Genomic DNA, 22,489 nt, shown 5'->3' on the forward strand with positions numbered 1-22,489 from the left:
GCATGGAGCCTGACCAGACTGCGCGGATGCGCAGGCTGGTCTGGATCCATGCTGGTCGCATACCCACTATGTTGGTTTTCTCATGGCACGGCTCATATACTAATAATGCCAGATGCAACTTTTGTCTAAATCTCATAACTCATCAATGCTTAAACCGATTATCCAAAAATTACGTCATGTATGCAATCAAGTGCGTGCAATTTTATTGGAATCTATTTCAAACGGCGAAAGTCTTTGTCACGGACCAATTGATTCCTTTATAGCAGTTTAACTTCGTTTGTGGATTGGGCCTGTCTGCATCTTTGATTTTGTATTTGAATTGTTGTACTATTGAACAGTACTGCCAGCACGAAGAAAAAATTAATCCTTATTCTTAAACTGACAATGTGCAAGGCAGATAATGTAAAATCTTCTACTTATGCAAGTATAGTTTCCAAGTTTCCAAGTTTTATCAATATTGTCTCAGTATGTATGCAAAATAAACCTGAGATCACATTCCAATAATAATAGTTTGTATTTCTATGTTACTTACTTCAATGGACACCTCAATCGTATTTGACCATCACATGAATAGTAAATATCTAATTGATGTTTAAGTAAAACTGGTTGGTTATTGATTCCAATAAAACTACTGTTTCATAATAAAATGAAGTGTCTCAATCAAGCTTTGTTATTCAAATACATTTCATTTGAACAATAATTTTGATGCAAAGTCTTCAAGATAAATGATAAAAAAAGACTTACAGAATTATCAGAATGTCCACCTTCCTTTCTGCTATCAAACAAAAATGTTTAAAAGCTGCACATGTTTCCGGGCATACGAAAATGAATAATTAAAGAAAGATAAGTCACACAAATAGACTCCAGTTATTCCTTTAGAATGCATTGCGTTTATGATTAACGCAGAAGTGGGAAGCGTTTACCTATCTAAACAATAATTATTATAGAATGTGCAAAAGATAGTCGTATGATAAAAGATTAACGTTTTCTTCCGATTTTAATAAAGTAGCGCACATTGCAAACACGTGCCGATATTCTTTTGTTTATAATAACATGAATTTTCGGGCAAAGTAAAACCCTCCGACTAATAATAACATATTACCTTTCGGACAAAAGTAAAATCATTAGGTTAATATTAACATTAATTGTTTGACTAAAGTAATAAACTCAGTTTAGTAATAGCACTAATTTTCGGATAAAGGTAATATCCTCGGGTTAAAAGTAGCATATGCTTTCGGATAAAAGTAATACTTCAGATTCATAATATCATTAAATTTTGGATTTGTTTTTTTTGGAGAATGGTTATACTGAGCGCTTTATAGAGAAATCGGGGAAGTTTTCATTACATTACTTTTGATGCCATTTAAACGTTATAAATATACCTTCATTATTTTCGGCGCTGTATAAAACTTGGGAATAACACAGTTATACCTTTATCTGTCTTGACATTTATATTTATTTGACATTTCTGACATAACATCATTATAGTTTTCATGTTATTCATAAAACATAGAATCAGTCATAATGTAAGAATCATGTATGTACGGCTATTAATAGCATATAGTCTGACTTCACATTTACTACAAACTAGGTATTGCATAAGTAAAACCAACCAGAGACAATGTTTTCTCAATTTTGTAGCTCACGCTCCTGCACAGATCAGAAATTAAGTACTTACTTTCTACTTTGTTGAAGACGATTTACCAGGGTTATGTGGATTTTAGAGTATACAGAACCTACAAAGCCGCTGAAAACGGGGAAGATAAAAACATTATGGTGTCTGGTTTTAACAACAGTAAACATACCGTCCTGTATTGCCTGTTGTCATTTTGTATCGGCGTGGCCGGAAGTATTGAACTGATCACTTTGTTTACTACATCAATATATATATGTTGCGAAATAAAAGGCACAAAATTCCACATGCAAGTTATTTTGCAAACTTCAAAAATAAATAGCACTTATTTAAACAAAATTTGTCATCGAATTTCAAGTATAAGTCATAGGAAGTCATTTTAACAGTACACCTGTTATTTTCAGCGTTCTATATCAACGTGTAACCACCAATGATAAACCAATAGTCTAAAATCATGAATAACTGCTTAAATCTTATATTTGCCCTATATGTCAGTCCATTATTTTCTCAAAAACCTTGCTCTTTGGTCTCCTATTCGTCATTAACAAGTACTAACCTATCACCCGTAACTAAATCTCCAATGGTCGGATACTATGTGTAACGCTTCATTACACATGATACCTGGGGCCGTATTCATAAAGCATCTTAAGTATAAATATAAGAAATTGATTATTTACTTAAGTATAACTTAGGTATTTTTACTTAAGTATAACTTAGGTAAGAAATTAATTTTACTTAAATATATTTGTTATTCATAAAACGACTTAATAAGTAATTCTTGTCTTTTACTGTGCACGAAAACATTAAAAAAAACATTAATTTCAGACAGATACAACATGCACAATTATGTTTAAAGTGCTTTTATCTGAAAAACAACACTTTAATCGTACTCACGACGCCATTTTGTTTTATGATTTAAGATGCTTTATGAATACGACCCCAGGTCATTGTAGTGATTTAGTTACATGTTACTGAGGTAACATTATATATCTTTGAATAATAAATATTTAGGATATTTATACTTGTTTTCAGGTTAGTACATTTTTCCTATTTGATAAAGTAAAGTGCATCACTTATAATAATTCACAGAAACTTAACTTAGCTTTATATAAAGTATACAGTTGCACTGAAATCTCGAGTAATAGATTTTTAGTGATAAATGTATATATGAACTTTGACCTCGTTTGATACATAATTTATGTTTACATTTTACTATCATTGTATATATATTTATTAAGATCATAACGCTTCATTACACATAATACCTGGTCACTGTACTGATTTAATTACATGTTACTGAGGTAACATTATATATCTTTGAATAATAAATATTTAGTATATTTATACTTGTTTTCAGTTGTCTGTCTGGCATTGACATATTGAACCCACTCTACCAAATAAATGTATGCCGACTGGGCTACGTCGACATATATGTAAAACATTTCAATACGATTCCCGAAATTTATTGGGGTTTAAGACAAAAGAGCAAGGTAAGTACCTATCCAGTCTAAATGTACTGTTGAAGTTAGATGTTCTAATGTCCATAATGCGCTCATCTCATAATTTCTTTATTAGATTATAGAGACATTAAAAATATTACCTAAAGTAAAATAAAACTGTAAAAATATAAATATTTAAACCAAATGTAATTTGACAAGTGTTTTAGTACAGTGTAATTTTGATTTTTCCTGCACATCCTGGTATCAGAAACTGAATAGAAAAATGCCACTTGTCCAACTTGAGATAATAAGGTTCTGTTTTAGCAGTAAGTGTAGCATGTGAATAGTTAGGCTAGAAGAATTCAATAGTTTTCTCCAATGGCATCATAATGTATGAAATAATACCAACAGGAGGACCATATGTAGTTGTTTAACTGTGCTAAACCAGTAATGTTTTGAACAGATATATTTGTATAAATCAAACTGACATGATTTAATATTTTTTTTGTACTGTGTACATAAATCGAGGTATATAGTATTATTATATATCATTATTCAGGTAGCAATATTTAAAAAAATTATAAAAAATGTATATTGCATTTTTACTTTAATATGTTACGTTAAAGGACAAGTTCAGATTAGATACATGAATTGGTTTTCAAAATACCTGTCATTTGTAAATACCTTTTAAAAGAAAATCCGTGATGATTATGAAAAATAAAATAATCAATAAGTAATATACATAACATGCCGTACCACATTTCCTTGACATTATTTGCAGGAAGTGTCGCAGTAAACCTCATCTGCACTTTCATTTGATTATTTCATATGATTATATGAAATATTGTTTTAAAGAAGCACAGTCTCGCAAGGTGTGATAAACGAAATAGATCTTGAAAACATCTGATGTGTTAAGGTAATTCTGCACGTTTGATATACCGGAAGTGATGGCGTAGAATATAGTCTGGATTCAGCGTACGGAAATTAAAATCGTTTTTATGAATAAATGGCAAGGTGAGTAAATGTATTACAATGGCAACGTCACTTTTTTTCTGAATATAATATTAAAATATTAGCACACGGGTCTATACATTTTATTTCACCATATTAGCGTATGTTTATTTACGACTGTGAGAAGTTTCGTTAAAAGCTACATTGTAGACAAATTTATATTCGCAAAAATGGGATTTTCCTATAGACTCCCATTATGAAAACATTCTTGAAGCTCTAATTTTGAAAATCAGTCCAGCAAAAAAAAATCAAGTAAACCACCCTATCTTTTTTATTTGCTGAATTTTCTTAAATTAGTATATTCTGAAGTTTTGAAAAATTATATTCTTCTATGTAGAAATGAATTTGATCCGAACATGCAGAACTACCTTAATAACGATTAAGCATGGGTAAAATAACACAGTAATCAATCACTAAAATCCTACCTTACTTCTAGTGAGCATGAGTACAAAAACAATCTCAATTATTATTTTTGTCTGTAAATCATTAACACTTCAGTTATTGGAAGTCGCACCTGCTGTAGTACGCTTATAGATTCCATCTAATTACCAAAGCACAACACATTTAGTACTTTTCAAAGTAGACAATTATAGTACTTCAGGAAAAAACATTTGTCTGATGTATTCTTAATTGTTTGTTTTATATTATTTCGTGTTGATATGGCGCTTTTGTTCAAAGTTTTTTATTCTAAACAAGAAGACTAAAAAGAGTTGTTTTTTTTTTTTTTTGTTAACACGAACATCCTAATTTTGAAGTTCCCCGTATTTCCAGGCTGGGTGTAGCTGATGAATGTTATTAAGATTGGCTGTAATGATGTTCTTCTCCCGTACATCTAGAGGTTTTTCTTTTACTTTTCACATTTTTTAGTGAACAGTTTATACTAAATAATCTTCATTTTTCGACCTTGACTTTGCCACACGCTAAATTACAGTGTAACAAAAACAAACGTTTTGACCAGAAGACTGGATTTGATTATATTTTGAAAAATACATAAGGATATTCCCTTCGAACCGAGAAATATAGCTGACAATATAAATGATCAGAATTACTTTCAGACATTTGCTACAAACTAGTTATTTCTAATAACTTTCTTTCGCACGGTAACGCTATATCATTTACTGCGCACGTATTCAAATGATGACGTCCTTATTATACGTATATATCAAACATACATGCTTTAGGAATGTAGGGAGAGTTAAGCTTTGTTACTTCTTTATTCCTCTGAGAAGGTTATTTTTGCCCACGATATGCTTTGTAAATTTCAAGACTGCACTCTTTATGTTCGACTTTGAAAAGATCGCATTATTGGCCTATCCATTTGCATGGATGGATATTCAAATAACTTCAAATTCCTAACTCAAGGTCAAAGGGAACCAAGTTTTTAGCAGGTACATGATAGTACTTCCCCATTTATATGGAAAGATAAAATGTTTACGTTATTTTTTTTAAATATCCCCGCTTATCTAAAAATGAAAATTATTTAAAGTAAGATTATCTATATTTAAAAATATTAAAGAAACACGACTGACAATGCAAGTTTCCTGATGTCAAACCAAGGAATTAGTTATAACTTATAAGTTATTGTGTATATAGATAAATATGGCGAAGCTAGGTAGCATTATATTTTGGATGCAATACTAGTGCATTAGCCTGTGATGTACTTGATATCCATAATTAAGCTCAATGCAACTTGTCAACTTGGTATTCATGAATTAACGTTCACTGGTATGTAGCTTTTAGAAAAATGTTAGTACCTGCTGTTTGTTTAATTGTTAGCATTGTAAATTCTTTTATGACATTTTTCATCAATTTCAAAATGAAATTCTAATACATATATAATATTTGAAAACAACTGAAATATGTTTATTACTACTGTTGTTGTTGTTGTTGTTGTTGTTGTTGTTGTTATCAGTAGCATCCTATTCTAGGTGTGTTATACGTGAGATACTGTGTTTAATTGTTTTTTGTATTTCAGTGTCTATTAAATCAAGAGATTTTGTACGTATTTAAGAATACATATTTTATGGTATTTTTATTCGTATATTGTATGCTACTAAATTAAATACACGCACAATATGTTTATCCCTTTGATCATCCTATACCTGAATCAATCCATTTATCACGAAGCTATTTTTATTATTCTTAATTCTTTAAATAAAAACTCTTTCCAAAAGTACTTTAAGAGTACCCTAAGTTATCAACAAATGATGACAGATGTGTCTGGAAACATAATTGTAGACGAGAAGCATCAGTTTGTTTCATAACTGTACTGGTGTATGACAAAGCAATCAACAATGTCTGGCTGACAATCGGGAAGTTAGTACTTAGTGTGCAGTAACACAAGTTAGGAGAACAGATGGTTATAAGTAAATTTATGTTCTCTTAAGAAATAAATACTTTTAATTTTGGTGGGTATTGTCTTGCTAAACATAACGCCTCACTGCTTATCCACAACTGTATTTGTATTTATAGCCGTATCACTTTAAATACTAGTATGACAAGTTTTAATCCACGGGTTTTTCATGGGCAAATTTAGTGCAGTGACAATGACATTCTTTATCTGAAATCCGTAGAGGACAGATCGTTTACAAAAATTCCCTCCCACCCTTTCCATTACCGTATCTTTGTTGTTTTAACATATTCTGCCGTCAGGTTTAATTTATTTCAGGATCATAATAGCGTGTCCCATACTGCTGAGCCCTGCTACAAATGTACTGCTGCACCAAACATGTCACGCCGCTTCGGTAATCTACGTTATATTGGTGAACAAACTCTTTACATTGTGTGTGTGTAAACTCAATTGTGCTAGTATGCTTCTGGTAGTGAGTGAGTGAGTTGGGTTATACGCCGAATCTACACAAAATGGTCATGTATCGCCGATAAGACGCCAACATTTAGTCATAATGTAACAATACGGTTGAACGGAACCGACTTGATTTTAAACTGCATATATTCATTTATAAACATTTCGAATGTTACTATTTTTTTTGGTACTTTATGGGGTTCTTTCTTGTTTTTTATTTGTTAAATTTGGTTTAAATTTAAGCACGAAGCTTTTGGAATCATGGAATCCATTCAACATATGTAATAGAGTTCCGCTTAAGCCGGTGCTAGGGGGCGTGAGAGGTGTTGCACATTCCATACCTCTCATGAACAGACTCAATCAAACCAAGTCTGCTATTATTATTCTTGGTTGTATTCTTTGCTTCCAAAGGATCTTTTTACAGATTTTATTCATCAATTAGCTCGGGCTATAGTTAATTCGAGGTTTACTACACAAAGCGATAACACGCAGGTTCGCCAAATCCTGGCATAGTATTTGCAGAAAAATGAGGAGATGGCCTTAAGGTCATTTATTCTGTAAAAAAAACAAAAACAAAAACAAAAAAAAAACATAACTGAAATATTTCTGGAAATTCATCGATTTATAATTTGATGACAGTTCACGGACATTGCCCAGTTTTTTTCACATTGTTTTTGTTTTGTTTGGCACATTTATTTTATCTACTAGAAACATCGATGTTAGTAAATACTCGGAAAGCAGGGGGTGGAGAGAGCCTTTTCGCTGGTCAGAGCCTCGGATTCTCCCTACCTCCCCCCCTCATATTTAAAAAATATTATAAAAGTTAGAAATGAGTTAGGGTTTGGGCAGCCTTTCTGGGTAGTTTTTAAATGAAATTGAAAAAAACCGTTTGTACAGTAGGTGTATGTGTATATAAACTTGATTTTATTAGTGAACATACATTAATTTTTATTAGTAAATATAAATTGCTTGCATTGATTTGATTTCATGTTAGAATTATTTTATTGTCGTGACTTAAATGACTTACAAATTGGTAATCTTTATTCGGGGTACAGTAAAGAAAGTCTTCTTTATCAAAAGGTTTGGCTGAAGTCAATTCTAATTTCATTTTAATTTTGTCCGTGTTGTGAGCAATATTTCATGATCTACAAAATATTGTATTGTTGTATACTACGGCAGTATCAAAAATAAAAGCTCGCTTGTCTAGGTTGACCTTCTCGTATCTGCAACCTTGCGCTCGGTAGGTCATCTCTTATTATTGGTGTTACTGGACGGGCGCCCTTTAACCGTTAGAGGGGGCCTTGACCATGTGATCGGCCACTCACCTGGTCCATGGATTGACTGTGTCTTATATAAACAGGGTTATTAAACTTATCGGCCATACGATTATTAGTGATCAGTCGAAAGTTGCATTTATTATATGTACGTGTAGGTCCGTACATATTATATAATTTGTGGATCACTTTGCTACAAACCTCTAACACATGGGTTATGTTGAAACAGACATGTAAATCCCCCCTGTTTTCTTACGTTTACAGTCTGTCGGTTAGCTCAGTCAATCGCTTGGATGGATTATATTATTAATTGTAGCATAGTTTGCTATAACCATTCCCTCGCCGATTGTTCATATATTACATTAAAAACAAATTTTTCAATATTTTATTTTGTTTTGTGCGTTGGTTTGCTGAAGACTTTCTTAACTGACATCGGATTTTATTTTGATCTTAGTGTTATGTTTCATTTCGTATTTACTTAACTTAGGAAGAATATTTTTGTTGATATATCATCTCATGTCATAAAGATCTCTGAGAGCATCTTTGCCTCGTTTCTTATTAGTGCGATTTACTAGAACCTACAATTTCCTATTAGGTGTGATATATTCTGCACTGATTTTCATAGTTTTCTGCACCTTCGCGCTGATATGTTGCTTCCATGCATTTTAGCTGGAGCTTTGTCCTTCATATTTCCGCATCATTTTCATATATGCCATGCTATATGTTTACAATATGCCATAATTTTCATTTAAAAATTAATAATAAGGTCACGGCCTTATCCCACATAATCATGTTTTGTTCTTTGTTACATTACTTGGTAATTTACTCTTGTCTTAAGAAGAGATGAACTCCCTTGTGCAGTCAGACCCGTACTGTAGACAACCTCCAAATATATATAACCTGCTTACTAAAGTCACACTTTACATGTCTTGAAAAATTCAAGTTTTCACAAATACCAGCATTTTCAGTCCCCATGGGAGGTTTTACAGGCGGGTTGACTGTATATATATAAATACCCAAGCACCCACCAATAAATTAAAATGATAATAAATTCTGCATTGAAAATCTTTGCATTTCACTGTAGTTTCTGTTGCGTTGATAAATTACAGAAATAAGCATTACGTTACGTTATTAGGTTAGAATGATAAATAATGCCAGGAAATATCGGTGTATTATTTTGTAAATCACAAAGCCTTAAAATATTACCATTATCACATATTTACGTTCATATATAGCTATATGATGAGTTAATAACTTTTAAATCTATTCAATATATAACGAAATCTTCATAGTTATTTTTTAAATATTGCAGATATGAGTTTTTAACAGCCGATAGATGTATTTGTACCTCAGATTTAAAATAAAATTGGTTTGTATATATAATGTACACACCCGAACGACCAGTATGGCAAAGAAGCTAAATGTTTTAAAAGAAACGTATGAAATATATTGCAAAATATATTGTTTATATAGATGTAGATATATAAGCACTGGATTAAATCCATCCCTTCAGTCAAAGGATATTAATATATCTGATTCATTTAGCGCTTTTGCCCATTACTTTATTATAATAAGACACAAATAAGCTCTATGAGATGTTCGCGCTTTGACTGCGTGGAATTAAGATCAGGATTTATAAAGTATCCATCTGGTGGGGGAGGGGTATTTGAATTATTCTGACTGGTCAAAAGCATGGCTTGGACGGTAGCATGCATTTCCACTACACTTCCGTCCATGAACAGGCTCAATCAAACCGAGCCTGCAACATTTTCGTTCTGTCGTGTTGAGCGACCTGTGAAGTTTCCACTTTTCTCTATTTTATTCAAATTATTCTGATTCGTCAGGACAGATGACCGCCAGAATAAATCAATGAACCACACGCCGTCATTAAATGTGACACACGGTTTTTCAAATGTTTTCTGTCAGTTTGGAATTAAACACTCCATTATTTGTAAAAGTTTGTTTTTTGAGTGGTTTCTTTTGAAATCGGGGCAGAACTTTTTATTATGTCATGCTGACACAGCATAATTTCATAATGTTTTTCATTTGTAGTTATAATGTTTAACATCAGGGCATACATTTTTTATTATGTCATGCTGACATTGCATAATTCTATAACTTTTTTTATTTTGTAGTTATGTTGTTTTTATCTGATTAATGTTTAAGTACTGCCTGAAACGCAAATATGCCATATTAGATCTGTAATTTTAAAGTAATTACAAACATCCAATAATAAAATAAAATCTGGAAAGTAGATCCCTCGGAAGCACCGAGAACAAGGCAAGCAGTGAAAATTGCAGACTCGGTTTGATTAAGTCTGTTCATGAGCAGTAATGGAAATGCAACACTGCCCACGCCCCCTAGCACCGGCTTAAGCAGTATTCAATCTTCAAATCTAAATGAGTTGAGATCAATGATCCCGAAGGACCAGAAAATATAACAACACTGAGATGAAGTCGGGGCGACTTTTTACGGCCGCCACACAGCACTTAACACCCGCTGTTGTGAAGTAAATAAAATCTGGAAAGCAGATCCCTCGGAAGCACCGAGAACAAGGAAGACTTGTTAAGTACTGTATTGTTATTTGGTGTATATTGAATCTTCTGTGTTTACAAACTTTTAACTTCAATGTAAGACAAAATATATTTCAGTAATGTTGTTTGGCTGAAGTCAGTGTGTTTTATCTTCTGGGTATTCTTTACGTTTCAATTTGTTATATTGTATAGATATATGTCGAAAAGGAAGAACCAAATCTCGTTTACAATCTTTCAATACGCCAGCATGTGTTTGATAAACAAGTATATTATCATTCTTTCTGACTGACTGTATAAGTATCTTTTCTCGGGAAAAATAAACTTCATTTTTTTTATAAAATGGTTAGATTTATGGTGGGGTCGAAATCAAATCTTAAAAGAAACACACTTAAATGATTAAGCGTAAAAGAAAAAAAAACGTCCTCAGACTTGGCAAGAAGTTACAACTCCATTAACAAATGAATGAACTAATTGGTCAATAAAAAAGATTTATATATCATACCAGTACGTGTGAACAGATAGGATAGAGTTTATCAATTCAACTACAGGGTGTTCGTAGTGAACAAATCGGTGTTTTTAAAGTTTTTCACAATTCGGAATAACACGTTTGAAAAGCCGGATTTTGTTTTTAATTACTGTTCTTAGAAATAACTTTTATCGACACACTGATATTTAGAAAAAACTTTTTTCAATTAATCTTTAGTTAGACAATCGCAAATCTCCGCAGAATAAAAGAGCTCCCTAGGGGACATTACAAACTGAGTGTTTTGATTTAAAATGCTTATTGTTATATGTTTTAGACGAAGCATTTAGAATATATTTCTGATATATTCCATACTCATCTATTGTTTGTATATCACAACAACAATAGTAAGTGTAATCAAAAATGTACACTATTATTCGCTATGGGACCAGTTGCTTCAGTTCTAGAAAACAAGCCCAACAACGTATTTTTTACAGATATTCGGCTATGGTTTATGTTGATTAATAGTTATTTTTTTTGGGGGGGGGGCGGTCGGATTTAACGTCGCACCGACACATGATAGGTCATATGGCGACTTCCAGCTTTGATGGTGGAGGAAGACCCCAGGTGCCCCTCCGTGCATTATTTCATCACGAGCGGGCACCTGGGTAGTGATCAAAAGTTAGGCCAAATACCTTTATACATGATATAACACGGAATCATATATAATTCTTCCCCAACAGAAAGACGCAGACAAAAATACAATTGATCATAAACGATTTCCAAAAGATTTTAGTAACTTTTTTGTTGATTTTCTGATAATCTCTACCATCAAATAACCGAAACGAATGTGATCTTTATTGTGTGGCATTATATTAGCATGTTTGGCATACAAATATTATTCTGTTGTTTTTACTTTCTTATAGAATGCAGGGCTATGTTTTCTGCTTTTTTCAAAATAATTAACATTTGTTTTTATTATAGCTGACTTGAATTTCTGGAAAAATAATATCCACTTTCGGACGAATTTTGGAAAATAAGCAGAAGCAATGCGTTCAAAATAAAGTTTTAAATTTAATGGTTTCGTGATGAATCCATTAACGTGTGATACAACGTTCTAATTAGATGACAATATATTGTATAATTAACAATCTTTCTAATTAATGAAGCCAATATTTTGTCGATCCTTCCAGTTTCTGCTACTAGACAGCCTCAAGTATAAGTTCTAATTATTCTAATATAAACTCTTTTTTTTCCTTACAGAGTCATATAACGCGTTAATGGATAGAAAGCAGACTTGTCTGGAAACATATTAACCAAATTAACAAATTACCACAATGCAAAAATGATTCACAATATGTTACGATCCGACTCAATTTCATTACAGCCAAATATAGTATAATATGGCATGATACACCATTGTCTTAGATTTTAATGATATTTTACTAATGTAATTAAGATTCCATCGCATTGATATGTTTGAAGGCATAACTCATCGTCCTCCCGTGTGCGGTTCTAACAATGCTAGATATAATATGAAATGCGAGATTGGTACAGACTTTTATAAATCACTTTGCACTGCACAGACATCAGTACCACTCGTTCAACAACCTTTGTTATTATTGTATATAACCTCTACTGACAAAGCTGAAAGTTTGTTAATAATCTAGAGATATACGTGCACGCACCCACACAGCAAAACGTACTCAGATATTTGTATCAAAACATATAATTGTAGCTTCTGTGTTTTAACTTTACTACTAATAATCCTAAAATGCATTTTCAGGTCATCTTCAGCAATAGTATTGGAAAAGATTTGAACATACGTACGCATTTAAAACTATAGTTGACTGAAATGGATTAAAACACATTCTCACGTTTTATTTGTAATCGTCATTTATAAAATTACTGGGATAAATGAACATTTCAATCAAACTCTTTTTGTTTTATTTTAGGCGATTTTTTTTTACTCTTTAATGACTTAAAAATTAACACCACAAAAACGTCCTTCAAAACAGCAGTAACTCCGATAGTCGTTAATAAACTGAATAAATGTATCATGAATAAAATATTTAGATTTCATTCTTGTGTGTGTACCTGTGCGGAGGATTTGTAACATATAATATAACTAAGCAGCGTCTTAAGTTATAGTACGTTTCCTTGAAGAGGGTCAGACGATTAATTCTATCTTAAAACTGATGCAGACCAAACTAAATTTCCCGACCAACCACAAACACAAAGGTAGTTTTGATATTTTAATAAAGATTCTCAACTTATTTCCTGTTATACAACGTCAAAGCAAAATTTCAAACTAAAATTCTTAACAAGGTTTAAGAGAACGTTTCACAAATTCACTCCACATGTCATTTGAAATTGCATAGTAAGTATTCAAGAGGTGATCTTATGATAATAAGTACAGACTGTCAAAGTTAAGTGTTTACTTATCAAATAAAACTGGAGCATTCAAGGTTGTGTGCCAAGAATACCATGTTTTAGGAGACTCCCCTGCAAATATGTTTACATTAGTCATTGTTTGCACATGGAAGCTAGAAAACAAGCACTAACCTGATCGTGTTATCCAGTAGTTTTAAGGTAACGAATGAGATACGGTTTAAATTGTAAATATGTAAAGATATCATCTGAACTAGGTGCATCTGATTTTTGTTTTTGTTTATATTTTCTTTTTTGTAAACTGTCAATATAGTGCTTAATCATAAGTAATCAGGTTGTAGTGTTTTGTTAAATATTGGTCTAGACACCCCGAAAATGCTGAAGCAGACATATTTTATGGATACTGTTCCCTAAGATTGCTTACAACGGTGTAACATATTGTCATGCTATTGGGAATACTTCGTGAAAACATTTTCTGATTTTGTCAGATACACAAACACTGTAACAAAATAAGCGAATAGCTTAACCCTCCAGCGTAACGACAAACTGAATTTTTTATGTGTTAATGTCATTGACAGAAATTGCAGCTTCCTGCCAGAGCTTTCTTTAACAGATAATCGCGTTTTACTTCAAGGTTTTCAGGTCAGTAAAAAGATATGGATACATTTGATTTTAGCAACCGTCTGGTCAGCTCTAGTTGATTCTGTTACGTGTATCCATGTCAAAAGTTATCTGAAACCTTTTTCTGAAAATTTAGAGGTAGCTACTTTACTGTTTGTATTTCTCCCAATTCAAATGGAATATCATTCACCTGACTGACTATCATGTCAGGACGCCCTTCATTTATGGCATAATAAACGTCTTTACAACTGAACTTCTGTGAATGATTATCCTCTACTAAAGTATACATTTGAAGGTGTACTGTTTATACATGTATGTATATCTTCTACATGCAATGCAGACAGTTATCATATGATTGTGACAAAAGTTGAAAGTTTAAAGTTTCAAAGCTTTTGAGATTTTCCTGTTTTGTAATTGATTAAACCAAATCCTCGTATGGTACTTAATCATGCTAAAACCACAAAAAAAACGTTTACGTTATGTCCTTTTAAAACATTGTTAGGTCTTTGCATATGCTGTGACGCTTTACTTATATAGTGTAATACAGAAAGAAGCAACGGGTCTCTGGTTGCTGTGTTATTGTTACCTCATGTAAAAATGAATGTTAAAGTCACAAAGCAATCGTTGTAAATGTCTTGCAAAAGTCTTGGCAGGTTAACCAACAATGAAACAAAGTGTTTCAGGTGTAAGATATTGGCAACATCGCTAGATGCTTCTTATATTCGAATGTCTGTATAAACTATATAGCCAGTCGAGTCAATCCCTTAGCACCATCGAAAACCAGACCCAAATTTATATCCGCTTCTTCACCAACCCAAAAGGCCACATTGTCACACATTTTCAACTAAAATCACGAGAAATGTTTTTTTTTAAAAAAGGGCTTCAAAAATAATCCTGGACACTAATAATGAAGTTTTCGTTTGGCCCTTCATGACTTACTATAATTAGTAAGAACCTGATAACAATATATCATTGAATAAAATTAATTATTAATGAACGTTGATATGCAGATGATAAGGCCAATACATTGTTAATTCATAATGTCAATTATTCAGAAATATTGTTTGCTGTAACACCGCTTATCACGACTTCCAAGCGCTGGTGGCGGGAAGTATTATTTCAGCACGGTTGAACTCTGGGATTCCGTAAGGCAACCGGATGACTTCTTCGCAGGAAGGATTTCTACATCACAGGCAAAATGTTCAATCCGCAGCGGAGGTGGGCATGTCAGTGCCCGAAAAAGCAACAATAATTTGTTTAAAAGCATATTAAAATGTTTGACACGTCACGTGTTTCCAAATATAGGGAATAGGGGCGTGAGGAGAGTTACACTTTCCATTCCCTCTCATGAACAGATTCAGTCTGCTACTATTTTGCTTTGTTGCATTCAATGCTTCAAGAGGATCTTCTTACAGATTCTTTCAAGTATTATAACAGAAATCTTGAAGTGCCATGTAGCGGGCGTAAAAAGTCTCCTCGTATTTTAATTCGTGTTGTTATAATATAATTCCACGGTTGTAGGGGGCGTATGGGGTATTGCACAGAAGCCATGAACAGACTCAAACATATCGAGCCTGCTATTATTTTGCTTTGTTGCTTCCAGAGGATCTTCATACAGATTTTATTTTTAAACAATATTTTTGAAATTAAACTGGACATTCAAAATAATATGGTTTTCCAGCCTGAATATGTGCACGGGAATTTTAACCAAAAGTATGGATATATTTTACAGTTTTACTTTCAATTCAATTCATTTTTTCATTTCCAACATGGACACAAACTTTTTCAGTTTAACATGTTTGTCAATGTTTTCTGAAGGATCATTATGACAACTGCGCCGAAGTTCACGCCAGCGTAAATCCGTTTGAAGTGTAAAGTTCTTTTGATATTTCCTCCTTATATTTCTTCGTCAAGGGCGCTGCAATTAAAACATACGAACAGTACATTTGCATTATAATGTTTCTTAAAAATTAGAAGTTTATTCATCTGATTTCTCCCTTCGAAACAGATTATTATATTATAAATGCTGACCCCTATCTTTGCATGAAAATGGAGGCATGGAAAAACATCGGCAAATGAATAAACTGCTTACCGATATACTAAAAGACTACAAAATTATTTGAATAGAGCCAGTTGAACAGAGCATTACTCAAATGTTTAACATATTCTCAACAAATAACAATAGACAATTACTAAAACTGGCTGCAAGAAGTATGTTTATTTGCTTTTGATGCAATAAAACAGAGCACACAATGTAAGTGAAAACTGTCATTTTTAATTTCTTAAAATGACGTGTATTAAATATCAGACAACAAAATAAGCTGTTATTCAAAGGACTTCGGACACTATCATATGCTTCTAGCCTACATTTTAAATGCAAATTTCTCATTAAGCATTTGAACAATACCCAAATCGTTTTGAGTCAATGATAAACCAATGTATTAGTTAATTTATTACAGCAGAAACTGATTTGTATCTGTTCCTATCAAGATGTTTTTCTTATTTTATCTAGGCCAGGGTATATTTTCTTGAAAAAATAAAATGTTTAATTTCCGTAAAAATATAATGTCATCACTTTACGGAAGTTTTAAATATATGAATTCCAGTCGAAAAAAGTGATAAAATCTGTTTATTTAAGGTAAAAATAACATTTTAAGATTAAAATCCTATAAATAAATGAAAAGAGAACGATATTTTTGCAAACAACCTGTACTTGATTTATCTATACACTGTTCTAATGTAAAGTTATTGATGCATTACATGTGTGAATAGGTATACATGTATAAGTGACCGGTCATTTTTATTACAGTGGTTCAGGTAGTTATTTAAGTACATGTACATGTCTGTATAGCTCTGTTATAAGTGATGGCAGATATTTGTGTGCTGTATAACATTAATACTAAGAAAAGGCAGTAATCTTATCAAGGCCGTAGGGTGGGTTCTTGCTTGGGATAAATACCAGTGGCACAGATAATATTTGAGCCGCGCCATGAGAAAACCAACATAGTGCAATTGCGACCAGCATGGATCCAGATCAGCCTGCGCATCTGCGCAGTCTAGTCAGGATCCATGCTGTTCACTAACAGTTTGCCTAATTTTTAATAGGCTTTGAAAGCGAACAGCATGGATCCTCACCAGACTGCGCAGATGCTCAGGCTGGTCTGGATCCATGCTGGTCGCAAAGCCACTATGTTGTTTTTCTCATGGCACGGCTCATTTCGCTTAAACATGTAATAAAAATGTATCCGAAATGACAGTTCTTTCTGAGGCTTGCCTCAGGAAGCTGGATCGGAAAAAGTTAAATTGGGATAAGTCTGACAACAACCCATCTATAGATAATGTTGTCTATTCAGGGCTGAAGTTGTGGGCAAAACATATTCGAAATGTGTCATCTGTAGGACTAAAGTAGAAGCAGGTCTCTGCATAAAAATTCCACCTGAAACTCGGCTGGACCGTTTAGTTCGTTTTTTCGTCTAGCCGTATTTGTATATGCCATCTGCATGGAAAGCGACTTGACACATCACTTTCGTGGCATCACACTGTGTGTGAAACCGTCACCGATATGACCTGCCAAGAAGCTAATGTTCTTGACCTATGCATGACAGGCATATCAATGCCAAGCGTTATTTCTGTTGGATAGACTATAGTCAGGATCAGATTAACTGCTGTGCACATATTGCCTCTTTTTTTTGTGTTTAGGCCTAGTCCGCCGCAAAGAACAATCTTCAATTCAGTTTTCACAGTAGGAAGAACATGAAGTAATGAATGCGTGTGACATTTAGTATGTGTAAAAGAAATAAATATAAATGCACAGAAGAAGATGAAGAAATAAAGAAATGAAAAATATATAAAAAATACAAAAAAAAAATAATAAAAGCAAAATGGAAAACAAATTACATCTTCATCGCTAGTGGCGTGCGTGTTGCGAGGAGGGCATGCAGAAGATTACCTGGTGTGTTGCTAGTATTTTACAGCACACATTTGCCGATCTACTGCAACAAACAACCAGGATAAGCCAATGAAAATTTAACCCAACGAATAATAATGAATTCACAGTATTTGCTTCTCTCACTACTATACATGTATAACATGCCTATATGTGCCCTTTCAAACATTTGTATAGTATTTGAGTTACAAACAGATGTAAAAATATGTGACTATCAAATTATTAAAAATGAATATAAAAAGTATTGGTTACTTTACATTTGGGAACACCCTGTAGTTATATTTTTTGTTTAAAAGTACTGCTCCACCCCTTGCATCAACACAATAGTCACAGATAATGTGTATAATTAATATCTACATATGCTGGCCAAATATGGTTTTGATGCACGGGTGGGAACAATGTTGTTTAAAGCAAAATAGCTTTTATATGTATATAACAGGGTACGTAATTCTATTTAGAGCAAAAATTACCATTTTATGAAACAAATATTGAAAAATTTGATTTTAAGAAATAATCTCAAATATGTATTTTGATGGTATATGTAATTAAATACTTATTTCTCAGTGGTTTATTTTTCACTCTTGGAGTAGGCAAATTCATATAGAAAGTGTCCGAAGTCCTTTTCAAAGTTAAATGATGTCTATCTAATACAAATTAAATGAAAACAATAAAAACCGCCGAAAATGCAACATATTGCATCGACCCATCCAATTTGATCAACAAGTTTTGTGATAAGATTAACATAATGTTATTATTTATGCTATATCATACAAATCTATACAATGTGACCTACATTATATACTTGCTCAGTTATAAATATATATGATTTCTTATGATTGTTTTCTTTTACTTCCAAAAGACAGCTATGGGACTCTTTTACAATTCTTAACAAGAAAACTTAACAATGTCGTGTTAAGTTAACTTTTCTACAAAAGGTATGTCCACATCATTTGTACGGTGCTTTTCTACTGTGTCTTCTTTCAGAATCACAGAGATATGACTTACTGTCTTTTCAGCTTTCCACATTTCTGTCAAAGTCTTCTATGTTAAAATATAAAATGCAACACAGCTGTTGTGAGAGATCTCATACAAATATTTATATGACAGAATAGAGCAATGCCATAGTTGAATAGCTTGTGAATTACTCTCAATTATATATCTATCTTTATAATCCTATTATTTGCAAGTTAAAATCATTTTTAAATCGAAGCACATTTAATAGTAATTAAATAGTTTTCGAAAGTTAGCTTTTTAAAAAAGAAAGGCAATCAATGCTTTAACACATTCAATACTTTATCACAAAGGAATAAAATATTTTAGACACTGGTCAGACTTGAGAACTGTTTCATCCACCGCCCCCCCCCCACCCCCCTCCTCTCTCACACCCCCAACTCCTTTGTTATTTTTTAAGGACTAACCAAGAGAACATTTTCCCCAATATAACGCTCTTGTTTCACTTTACTGTAGATATTTCATTGAAGATTTTATTTTTAAAATATATTTTTGAAATTGAACTGGACATTCAAAATGATATGGTTTTCCAGCCTGAAAAGGGGCGCAGGGATTTCGACCAAAAGTATGGATATAAGAACTATTGTTGGGTTTAATTAACGTCGCACCGACAGAATTATAGGTCATATGGCGACTCTCCAGCTTTGATGGTGGAGGAAGGCACCATGTATATGTATCCCCCCGTGCGTTATTTCATCACGAGCGGGAACCTGGGTAGAACCACCGACCTTCCGTAAGCCAGCTAGATGGCTTCCTCACATGAAGAATTCAACGCCCCGAGTGAGGCTCGAACCCACATCGATGAGTGGCAAGTCAGCGACCTTAACCACCCGGCGACGGAAATCCCAAATAAGAATTGTAGAAGTAGCAAGAAATTGCTGTATCAAACGTTTGTGTTAAGCATCAGCTTCCATAATCAGAAAATAATTACGTGTTACGCACCATTTTCTCACTTTCAGTACTATTTCTCTTATTCTGAGGCGTAGTGGCAAAATATTAACAAAAATATGTGTTTTTTGCATACAGTAAACATACATTAGCAACAGCTTGATCGATACCTACTAAAAACTGTATTTTTTGATAAATTATTTACTGTAAGTGAAAGGCATCATACCATTTTATTTGGAAAAAGTTCCCGACTCGCTCAAACCTCGAGGTAATCTAAGAAATTAGCAAAGCTACAATTTTGGGAGATATACCGTCGGAAAGAGATTTTTGTAATCCTTCGCTATGTCTGATATAAGACGGTTGCGAATAAATGTCACTTACTTTGCATATCCGTCAAATTTGGTTTCGTGACCGCCATTTTATCAGTGTTATGCATCATTTTCCGTCACATGTTCCCCTATACTGTCCGGAGTTTACGACAAATGGTTTAGTTTAATCATATTTTATTGTAATCATCACACAAGACATTATGGTAATGTACATCAAGACAATATTGTACAGATACATATGTAAATAAATATACAACAGCAAACTATCATTATACAAGACATATAATTTTATATTACTACTGTACATTAGGAAGTATTCAGTAACTTTGCGAATGTGTGATAATACAAAAGGGTTGGACCACAAGTTTTGCCAACATTAGAAATCGGTCCGTCCCTGGCTGTCAAATTAATGTTAGATTAAACTAAATGGCGGATTTTTGGTCTTCTTTGAAAAACATCATTCATTCTTAAATCAGCTTTGCATTCATCGCGGAAACTACTGATGAATGACGTCAGTCAAATGGTTTAATCAACATGGAAATTTTGTCTAAATCCTAAAATAATCCTGTATCATTAATAATATTTCAAAAGAGTTACTTCCTTGCACGCATCGCGTAATTATATTGCTGATAATGCACCGTACGATCATTATATTTTAAGTAAATCGTACCGCTTCAATGGGTTTTCTTTTAATCATCGCCGCTTTTAGCATTGTTAATTATTCAGTTAATTATGCAACGGTATCTCTTCAAAATAATGCTGCTGTGATTATTTAACGATAATTGCATCGAACTATATAATAATTTGTGTAATAAGACAAGTTACACATATATTTCCACCACTTGTTCATTTAAAATGCAGTGCAGTTACGCTGAATGGAAGACCTGGAAATTCGCCTATCTATGCAATATGTGTCTCCAAAGGTAATATTATCACAAATAAATACTAATAATTAACTAACAAAGAACTGAAGTAACACCATTTGGATAATGTTTTATAATATGGGCAAAGTGACGTCCTGTCAAATTTTATTATCTGCTAGTGAACGGAACCTGTAATTCTCCGCGAGTCCTGCCTCCGGCTAATATTGTTACCTTCCAGTATTCGGTTTTTATATAAACGAAGTCTTCACATATCAAAATGTATAAAAATATATTGTATCGTTAAGTATTTCATGTTTTCAAACAGTCATGGCGTTTATATAAAATTGTGCGTCCTTAAGGTAGTTCTGCACGTTTGGATCGAAATTTTTTCTACAATGTAGAATTTGATTAAACTCTGATTTTTCAAAACTTCAGAATATACCTCGAAAATTCAGCAAACAAAAAAGATAGGATCGTGTGCTTGATTTTTTGCTAGACTGATTTGAAAATAATTAGACCTCACGCAACTTTTCATAATGGAAGTCTATGGGAAAATCATAACTTTCATAACATTTTCACAAATAGAAATTGTTCTACAATGTAGAATTTAATTAATCTTCCCACAGTTGCAAATAAACACATGGCCTATAATGTGATGAAATGAAATGTATAGGTCCGTGTGCTTAATTTTGAGATATTTGACCATGGTTAAAGTGAACCGCACTTTTCACGCTAATTTTAAGACATTATTTCGAATGTTTAGCGTGTCAGATGTTTTAATATCATATTTTAACTTTAGAAAGACAGTAACAGTGCCATTGTAATAAATTTACTCATAGGTTGCTATTAATTCATAAAATGATTTTCATTTCCGTACGCCGAATCCAGGCTTTATTCCACGTTTTCCGGAAAAATGACGTTTCGCCATCACTTCCGGTTTATCAAACGTGCAGAACTACCTTAATTAAAATAGAACATAAAATGGAATCCCACTTGCCGAAAGATAGTTTTCGTCTAAAACCAATCAGTTTTCAAAATTATGTTTATCGTAGGGGTGTCAAAACTATATTTGACATGCAGTCTTTTGAAGAATTTATCGGAATTACCTTTAGAAAAAAAGTATCTGGAAATGGCGAGTGGATATTATCTATACTGTTCATATTCATTTGTTGCTGTCTGTACTCTTTGTTTTCAATGTAAAATGTATATAAAAATATCTCAACTTGTAAAGCGTTCCTTCTTCAGGTTCTAGGGACCGGCTGAACTGTCAGTTTATATTCATA

The 22,489-nt window shown here is 32.9% G+C and overlaps 1 protein-coding gene across 1 annotated transcript in view; it reads right to left on the reverse strand.

The window, feature by feature from the left end:
* The window catches only part of LOC123563445 (tachykinin-like peptides receptor 99D), a 357,242-nt gene extending 356,349 nt beyond the window's left edge, over nucleotides 1-893 (reverse strand). Inside the window, exon 1 of the mRNA XM_053531853.1 lies at nucleotides 745-893. The gene's annotated coding sequence lies outside the window, so the exon portion shown is untranslated. The remainder of the gene's footprint in view (nucleotides 1-744) is intronic.
* Between the last annotated feature and the right edge of the window lie 21,596 nt (nucleotides 894-22,489).

Source organism: Mercenaria mercenaria, chromosome 2, assembly GCF_021730395.1.
Source record: "Mercenaria mercenaria strain notata chromosome 2, MADL_Memer_1, whole genome shotgun sequence".
In the NCBI taxonomy this organism is placed as follows: domain Eukaryota; kingdom Metazoa; phylum Mollusca; class Bivalvia; order Venerida; family Veneridae; genus Mercenaria; species Mercenaria mercenaria.